Genomic DNA, 7747 nt, shown 5'->3' with positions numbered 1-7747 from the left:
CTTATACCACAAAGATTCTGATTAAGAAATCCAAGAGATACTCATTCGATCTAAGGTGGAACGGAAGTGGTTGTCAAGCACGCGTTCGTGGGGGAATGATGATGATTGTCACATTCATCACATTCAGGTTGAAGTGCGAATGAATATCTTAGAAGCAGAATAAGTTGAATTGAATAGAAAAATAGTAGTACTTTGCATTAATCTTTGAGGAACAGCAGAGCTCCACACCTTAATCTATGGAGTGCAGAAACTCTACCGTATGAAAATACATAAGTGATAATGGTTCAGGCATGGCCGAATGGCCAGCCCCCATGAAAGTCTAAGATGGCATAAAACTGATCAAAGATGATGTCTAATACAATAGTAAAAAGTCCTATTTATAATAAACTAGTTACTAGGGTTTACAGAAGTAAGTAATTAATGCATAAATCTACTTCTGGGGCCCACTTGGTGTGTGCTTAGGCTGAGTTTGAATATTACACGTGTAGAGGTCAATCTTGGAGTTGAACGCCAGTTTGTAACGTATTGCTGGCGTTCAACTCTGGCTTGTGACGTGTTTCTGGCGTTTAACTCCAGACAGCAGCGTAGAACTGGCGTTCAACGCCCTTTTACGTCATCTAAACGTGGCCAAAGTATGGACTATTATATATTGCTGGAAAGCACTGGATGTCTACTTTCCAATGCAATTAGAAGCGCGCCATTTTGAGTTCTATAGCTCCAGAAAATCCACTTTGAGTGCAGGGAGGTTAGAATCCAACAGCATCAGCAGTCCTTCTTCAACCTCTGAATCTGATTTTTGCTCAAGTCCCTCAATTTCAGCCAAAAAATACCTGAAATCACAGAAAAATACACAAACTCATAGTAAAGTCCAGAAATCTGAATTTAACATAAAAACTAATGAAAACATCCCTAAAAGTAACTAGATTCTACTAAAAACATACTAAAAACAATGCCAAAAAGCGTATAAATTATTCGCTCATCATGGAGATGCAAGGAAGATGCTTGGTTACTTTATTGCACCCTCTTCTGACTTCTGTGGAAGGAGCATCTCAATTCCTGCAATTGGAGCAAACAACTTTGAGCTTAAGCCTCAATTAGTTTCTCTAATGCAGCAGAATTGCAAGTATCATGGACTTCCATTGGAAGATCCTCATCAATTTTTAGCTGAGTTCTTGTAAATCTGTGACACTGTTAAGACTCATGGGGTTGACCCTGAGGTCTACAAACTTATGCTTTTCCCTTTTGCTGTATGAGAAAGAGCTAGGACATGCTTAGACTCACAACCTAAAGAAAGCCTGAACTCTTGGGAAATGCTGGTCAATGCCTTCTTGGCAAAGTTCTTTCCACCTTAAAAATTGAGTAAGCTTAGAGTGGAAGTCCAAACCTTCAGATAGAAGGAAGGTGAATCCCTCTATGAAGCTTGGGAAAGATACAAGAAATTGATCAGAAGGTGTCCTTCTGGCATACTTTCAAAATGGAGTATCATATGCATATTCTATGATGGTCTGTCTGAATTGTCCAAGATGTCATTAGACAACTCTGCTGGAGGATCTCTTTATCTGAAGAAGACGCCTGAAGAAGCCCAGGAACTCATTGAAATGGTTACAAATAACCAATTCATGTACACTTCTTGAAGGAATCCTGTGAATAATGGGACAACTCAGAAGAAAGGCGTTCTTGAGATTGATACTCTGAATGCCATATTGGCTCAGAATAAAATATTGACTCAGCAAGTCAATATGATTTCTCAGAGTCTGTCTGGAATGCAAGCTGCAACAGGCAGTACTAAAGAAGCATCTTCTGAAGAAGAAGTTTATGATCCTGAGAACCCTGCAATGGCAGAGGTGAATTACATGGAAGAACCTTATGAAAACACCTATAATCCTTCATGGAGAAATCATCCTAACCTCTCATGGAATGATCAACAGAAGCCTAATCAAGGCTTCAATAATAATAATGGTGGAAGAAAAAGGTTTAGCAACAGCAAACCTTTTCCATTATCTTCTCAACAACAGATAGAGAATTCGGAACAGAGCCATTCTGGCCTGGCAACCATAGTCTCTGATCTATCCAAGACCATACTAAGTTTCATGAATGAAACAAGGTCCTCCATTAGAAATTTGGAGGCACATGTGGGTCAGCTGAGTAAGAAGATTACTGAAATTCCTCCCAGTACTCTCCCAAGCAATACAGAAGAAAATCCCAAGAGAGAGTGCAAGGCCATAACCATGACCAACATGGCCAAACCTAGAGAGAGTGAGGAGGACGTGAGTCCCAGTGAGAAAAGCCTCATAGGACGTCCTCTGGACAGAAAGGAGTTTCCCTTTGAGGAACCAAAGGAATCTGAGGCTCATACAGAGACCATAGAGATTCTATTGAACTTCCTTCTGCCATTCATGAGCTCTGATGAATATTCTTCCTCTAAAGAGGATGAAGACATCACTGAAGAGCAAGTTGCTAAATATCTAGGAGCAATCATGAAGTTGAATGCCAAGTTATTTGGTACTGAGACTTGGGAGGATGAAACCCCCTTGTTCACCAATGAACTAAATACATTAATGAGGCAGATTACCTCAGAAGAAACCGGATCCCGAAAAATTCTTCATACCTTGTACCATAGGCACCATAACCTTTGAGAAGGCTCTATGTGACCTGGGGTCAGGGATAAACCTCATGCCACTCTCTGTAATGGAGAAACTGGGAATCTTTGAGATACAAGTTGCAAGAATCTCACTAGAGATGGCAGACAAATCAATGAAACAGGCTTATGGACTAGTAGAAGACGTCGTAGTGAAGGTTGAAGGCCTTTACACCCCTCCTGATTTAATAATCCTAGACACTGGGAAGGATGAGAATGAATCCATCATCCTTGGCAGACCCTTCCTAGCCACAGCAAAAGCTGTGATTGATGTTGACAGAGGAGAGTTGGTCCTTAAGTTGAATGAAGACTACCTTGTATTCAAGACTCAAGGTTCTCCTTCTGTAACCATGGAGAGGAAGCATGAAAAGCTTCTCTCAATACAAAGTCAAACAAAACCCCTACATTCAAACTCTAAGTTTGGTGTTGGGAGGCCACAACCAAACTCTCAATTTGGTGTTGAGAGGCCACAACCAAACTCTAAGTTTGGTGTTGAGAGGCCCCAACCCTGCTCTGATTATCTGTGAGGCTCCATGAGAGCTCACTGTCAAGCTATTGACATTAAAGAAGCGCTTATTGGGAGGCAACCCAATGTTATTTAATTATATCTATTTATTTTCCATTGTTATTTTATGCTTTCTTTAGGGTGATGATCATGGAAAGTCATAAAAACAACTGAAAAATAAAAAATAGAATGAAAAACAGCATTAAAAATAGCTCACTCTGGAGGAAGAGCTTACTGGAGGTTTAGTAGCAGAATGGGCGTTAAACGCCCAGTCTGGCACCATTCTGGACGTTTAACGCCAGAAATGGGCATCAAACTGGCGTTTAACGCCAGAAATAGGCACCAGACTAGCGTTTAACGCCAGAACAGGGCACCAAGTTGGCGTTAAACGCCAAGAAAGGGAAAAAAGCTGGCGTTAAACACCAAAAACAAGTAGCAATCTGGCGTTTAACGCCAGAATTGCACTCTAATGGTGTCTTGCACGCCTAAATAGAGCAGGGATGTTAAAGTCCTTGACTCTTCAGGATCTGTGGACCCCACAGGATCCCCACCTACCCCACCTCTTCTTCTCTCCTCTTCACACCTTTCCATAACACTCTTCCCCAAATACCCTTCACCAATCACCTCATTCACTTTTCCCCAAAACACCACCTACCTTCAAATTCAAAACTCTTTTTCCCTCCTAAACCCAACCCCAAATACAGGAACCAAGCCTCCCCCACTCCTATATATAACCCTCATCACTCCTTCAATTTCACAAATCACAAACACCTTATACCCCCTTGGCTGAACTCACCCTCACCCTCCATCTCTTCCATCTTCTTCTTCTTCTCCTTCATTCTCTCTTCTTTGCTCGAGGAAGAGCAAACACTTTAAGTTTGGTGTGGTAAAAGCATTTCTTTTTGTTTTTTCATAACCATTTATGGCACCTAAGGCCGGAAAAACCTCTAGAAAAAGGAAAGGGAAGGCAAAAGCTTCTACCTCCGAGTCATGGGAGATGGAGAGATTCATCTCAAAGGTCCATCAAGACCACTTCTATGAAGTTGTGGACAAGAAGAAGGTGATCCCTGAGGTCCCTTTCAAGCTCAAAAAGAGTGAGTATCCAGAGATCCGACATGAGATTAGAAGAAGAGGATGGGAAGTTCTCTCCAATCCTATTCAACAAGTCAGAATCTTAATGGTTCAAGAGTTCTATGCAAATACATGGATCACTAGGAACCATGATCAAAGTATGAACCCGAATCCAAAGAATTGGCTTACAATGGTTCGGGGGAAATACTTAGATTTCAGTCCGAAAAATGTAAGGTTGGCGTTCAAGTTGCCAATGATGCAAGAAAACGCATGCCCCTACACTAGAAGGGTCAACTTTGATGAAAGGTTGGACCAAGTCCTCATGGACATATGTGTGGAAGGAGCTCAATGGAAAAGTGACTCAAGAGGCAAACTGGTTCAATTGAGAAGACCGGACCTTAAGCCTGTAGCTAGTGGATGGTTGGAGTTCATCCAATGCTCTATCATTCCTACTAGCAACCGATCTGAAGTAACTGTGGATCAGGCCATCATGATCCATAGTATCATGATTGGGGAGGAAGTAAAAGTTCATGAGATTATACCTCAAGAACTCTACAAGGTAGGTGACAAGTCCTCCACTTTGGCAAGGTTAGCCTTTCCTTACCTCATTTGTCACCTCTGCAATTTGGCTGGGATTGTCATAGAGGGAGACATCCTCATTGAAGAGGATAAGCCCATCACTAAAAAGAGGATGGAGCAAACAAGAGAGCCCACTCATGGACCTCAACAAGAGCATGAGGAAATTCCTCATCATGAAATCCCTGAGATGCCTCAAGGGATGCACTCTCCTCCACAAAACTATTGGGAGCAAATTAACACCTCCCTAGGAGAAATAAGTTCCAACATGGGACAACTAAGGGTGGAGCACCAAGAGCACTCCATCATTCTCCATGAGATTAGAGAAGATCAAAGAGCTATGAGGGAGGAGCAACAAAGGCAAGAAAGAGACATAGAGGAGCTCAAAAGCACCATTGGTTCTTCAAGAGTAAGAAGACGCCACCCTTACTAAGGTGGACCCATTCCTTAATCTCCTTGTCTATTTATTTTTTTTCTCTGTTTTCGTTCTCTATGCTTTATGTTTATTTATGTTTGTGTCTTTATTACATGATCATTAGTGTCTAGTGTCTATGCCTAAAAGCTATGAATGTCCTATGAATCCATCACCTTTCTTAAATAAAAAAATGTTCTAAATGCAAAAGAACAAGAAGTACATGAATTTCGAATTTATCCTTGAGATTAGTTTAATTATTTTGATGTGGTGATAATACTTTCTGCTTTCTGAATGAATGCTTGAACAGTGCATATTTTTTATAGTGAAGTTTATGAATGTTAAAATTGTTAGCTCTTGAAAGAATAATGAAAAAGGAGAAATGTTCTTGATATCTGAAAAATCATAAAATTGATTCTTGAAGCAAGAAAAAGCAGTGAAAAACAAGGCTTGCGAAAAAAATGGCAAAAATAAAAGAAAAAAAGAAAGAAAAAGAAAAAAAGCAAGCAGAAAAAGCCAAGAGCCCTTTAAACCAAAAGGCAAGAGCAAAAAGCCAGTAACCCTTTAAACTAAAAGGCAAGGGTAAAAAGGATCTAAGGCTTTGAGCATTAATGGATAGGAGGGCCCAAAGGAATAAAATCCTAGCCTAAGCGGCTAAACCAAGCTGTCCCTAACCATGTGCTTGTGGCGTGAAGGTGTCAAGTGAAAAGCTTGAGACTGGGCGGTCAAAGTCGTGATCCAAAGCAAAAAGAGCGTGCTTAAGAACCCTGGACACCTCTAATTGGGGACTCTAGCAAAGCTGAGTCACAATCTGAAAAGGTTCACCCAGTTATATGTTTGTGGCATTTATGTATCCGGTGGTAAATTAGGAGAATTAAGAACACTATCTAAATTCTGAGTTCCTATAGATGCCAATCATTCTGAACTTCAAAGGATAAAGTGAGATGCCAAAACTGTTCAGAGGCAAAAAGCTACTAGTCCCGCTCATCTAATTGGAGCTAAGTTTCATTGATATTTTGGAATTTATAGTATATTCTCTTCTTTTTATCCTATTTGATTTTCAGTTTCTTGGGGACAAGCAACAATATAAGTTTGGTGGTATGATGAGCGGATAATTTATACGCTTTTTGGCATTATTTTTAGGTAGTTTTTAGTAGGATCTAGCTACTTTTTAGTTTATTTTTATTAGTTTTCAAGCAAAATTCACATTTCTAGACTTTACTATGAGTTTGTGTGTTTTTCTGTGTTTTCAGGTATTTTCTGGCTGAAATTGAGAGACCTGAGCAAAAATCTGATTCAGAGGCTGAAAAAGGACTGCAGATGTTGTTAGATTCTGACCTCCCTACACTCGAAATAGATTTTTTGGAGTTACAGAAACCCAATTGGAGTGCTCTCAATTGAGTTAGAAAGTAGACATCCTGGGCTTTCCAGAAATATATAATAGTCTATACTTTGCTCGAGTTTTGATAACGCAAACTGGCGTTTGAACGCCCACTTTCTACCCTATTCTGGCGTTAAACGCCAGAACTGGCATAAAAGCTGGAGTTAAACGCCCAAACTGGCACCAAAGCTGGTGTTTAACTCCAAGAAGAGTCTCTACACGTGAAAGCTTCAATTTTCAGCCCAAGCACACACCAAGTGTGCCCCAGAAGTAGATTTATGCACTATCTGCACTTAGTTACTCATTTTCTGTAAACCCTAGTGACTAGTTTAGTATAAAAACTACTTTTAGTGATTTATTTCTTATCTTTCATCTTTAGACAATTTTGGGGATCTATCTTTTCATCTTTGATCACGTTTTGGGGGCTGGCCATTCGGCCATGCCTGGACCATTATCACTTATGTATTTTCAACGGTGGAGTTTCTACACCCCATAGATTAAGGTGTGGAGCTCTGCTGTTCCTCATGAATTAATGCAAAGTACTATTGTTTTTCTATTCAACTCAAGCTTATTCTTATTCTAAGATATTCATTCGCACACAAGAACATGATGAATGAGATGATCAAGTGACACTCATCACCATTCTCACTTATGAATGCGTGCCTGACAAACACTTCCGTTCTACACGAAAACAAGCTTGAATGCATATCTCTTGGATTCCTGTTCCATGCGTTTGATTGTCTCTCCTGACAATAGAGCCTTTAATTCCTTGAGATTAGAGTCTTCGTGGTATAAGCTAGAATCAATTGGCAACATTCTTGAGATCTGGAAAGTCTAAACCTTGTCTGTGGTATTCCGAGTAGGATCTGGGATGGGATGACTGTGACGAGCTTCAAACTCGCGAGTGTTGGGCGTAGTGACAGACGCAAAAGGATCAATGGATCCTATTCCAACATGAGTGAGAACTGATAGATGATTAGCCATGCGGTGACAGCGCATTTGGACCATTTTCACTGAGAGGACGGACGGTAGCCATTGACAACGGTGATCCCCCAACATACAGCTTGCCATGGAAAGGAGTATGAATAATTGAATGAAGACAGTAGGAAAGCAGAGATTCAGAAGCAACAAGCATCTCCATACGCTTATCTGAAATCCCACCAA

At 40.5% G+C, this 7747-nt stretch overlaps 1 non-coding gene across 1 annotated transcript; it reads right to left on the bottom strand.

Moving 5' to 3' along the window:
• Positions 1–1361: 1361 nt before the first annotated feature.
• LOC148553462 (small nucleolar RNA R71) lies at positions 1362–1465 on the bottom strand. Its single transcript, XR_015893334.1, has one exon. It is a non-coding gene; the product is annotated as a small nucleolar RNA R71 (small nucleolar RNA).
• Positions 1466–7747: the final 6282 nt, after the last annotated feature.

The sequence above is a fragment of the Arachis ipaensis genome, chromosome B7, assembly GCF_059453495.1.
Source record: "Arachis ipaensis isolate K30076 ecotype BB chromosome B7, ASM5945349v1, whole genome shotgun sequence".
Classification (NCBI taxonomy): Eukaryota; Viridiplantae; Streptophyta; class Magnoliopsida; order Fabales; family Fabaceae; genus Arachis; species Arachis ipaensis.
Note: the sequence above shows the minus strand (reverse complement) of the source record. Positions and strands in the feature narration are given on the sequence as shown.